We start from the raw sequence: 1,979 nt of genomic DNA, 5'->3' as shown, positions 1-1,979 counted from the left end.
CGAGTTAATGGCTAATCTGAACATGGAACAGGATTAACGAGTTAATGTTTAGTCTGAACATGAAACAGATTAACGAGCTAATGGCTAATCTGAGCATGGAGCAGGATTAACAAGTTAGTGATTAGTCTGAACATGAAACAGATTAATGAGCTAATGTTTGAACATGGAACAGGATTAACAAGTTACTATCTAGTCTGATCATGGGCAGAACCAAATTGGGTCTCTGTGGTCTTAAAACAGACTCAATTTTAAACATCCATCCATCCATCCATTTTCTTTACCCACTTCTTCCATTTTGGGTCACGGGGGTCGCCGGTGCCCATGTCCAGCAGTCACTGTGCGAGGGGCGGGGGACACCCTGGACGGGTCGCAAGTCCATCACAGGGACAATTTTAGACATTTCAAATAAATCTTTTACACTAAGGTCAGTTTTTATATGCATCATTTCCTGCTGCCCAGGAGTAAAATATGGGTGATAATGTTTTGTTGGCTGTGTTAGCAAAATATCTCATGAACCCCTGGATTGATTTGAATTCAATTCAATTCAACTCAGTTTATTTATATAGTACCAAATCACAACAAAGTTGTCTCAGGGCACTTTACAGGAACATTCACATAAAAGACAATTAGTAAAGTTCTCTATCTAAGGAATCCAGCAGACAAGTTGAATCTTGGCTTCGTTGCAGTCTCCCATCCTGAGCAAGCACAGTGGAGACAGTGGAAAGAAAAACTCCCTTTTAACAGGAAGAAACCTCCAGCAGAACCTGAAGAAGAATTTGAAGGAAACGCACAGTAAATATTTGATGTACATTATAAAGAATTTTGGAGTTGACTAAGTCCAAGATGGCCGCTGCAACTAATCACGCTCAGATAACACAAGAATATCCCTAACTCTGACAGGTTTAGACATGTGTGGTAGTAGCTGAGAGTCATCCCCAGCACATACTGTGTAAACTGATAGACAACACATCGTCCAGTGTCACATCACAAGGTTTGACCAAAACACCAACTGTCATTTCTAAACTCAAGATGATTTTAGGCCCCATTTACACGAGAACACTTGTTGTTGTTTCTAAACCTAGCCACATAAACACTGCACCGTTTCTAGAAAATCTTTTCATCCACACCGATTCAAAGAGAATTCAATAACTATCTGGAAATCTAAATATTTCTGCCCAAATTACCATCTACAGCAAAACTGACAGGAGTTTCACGTCAGAAGAGTCAGTGTCATTTAATCAGTTTGATTTGAGTGGACCCACTTCCACAGAGGTTTGTTGGTGTGACGCTGTTTTAAGACTAATTAAATCCACTGGTCTTGACCAAATATGGACGAGCTGTTGCCTCATCAGCCCAATCCAGTGTCAGCTCTGTGTTTTCCAAACTGATGACATGCTAAATGCTAACTACAAGCTAATCTGAATAAATCTGACATAAAACCCAACAACTGGCTGGAATATCTTCAGAAGTTTGTACAAAGTTCAGAATATTAATTTATTGTAGATGATTATAAAAAAAGAAAAAGATGAAAATAGTGCAGCTTAAATTTCAAATTTTGTTTGGATGACATTAAACAGAAGTTAAATGATTTTATTATTATTATTATTGTTGTTGTTGTTGTTTAATTGGGCTCTATGTACCTGGATCCAGTTCAATTCAATTTTCAGTTTTTTTTAAATAATTTTTTTAATTCAAGTATAATAATATATATTTACCAGGAGCTGATGTCCGTCAGAGACAGTTCAGTTGAGTTCTGAAATCTGCATTCGGCAGTCAGCGGCTCCTGGCGACAGCAGTGTGGCACAGCAGTATGGCACAGCAGTATGGCAAAGCAGTATGGCACAGCAGTATGGCATAGCAGTGTGGCACAGCAGTGTGGCGCAGCAGTATGGCATAGCAGTGTGGCACAGCAGTATGGCAAAGCAGTGTGGCACAGCAGTGTGGTGCAGCAGTGTGGCACAGCAGTATGGCATAGCAGT

Source organism: Nematolebias whitei, chromosome 3 (genome assembly GCF_014905685.2).
Source record: "Nematolebias whitei isolate Nwh7 chromosome 3, NemWhi1, whole genome shotgun sequence".
In the NCBI taxonomy this organism is placed as follows: domain Eukaryota; kingdom Metazoa; phylum Chordata; class Actinopteri; order Cyprinodontiformes; family Rivulidae; genus Nematolebias; species Nematolebias whitei.
Note: the sequence above shows the minus strand (reverse complement) of the source record.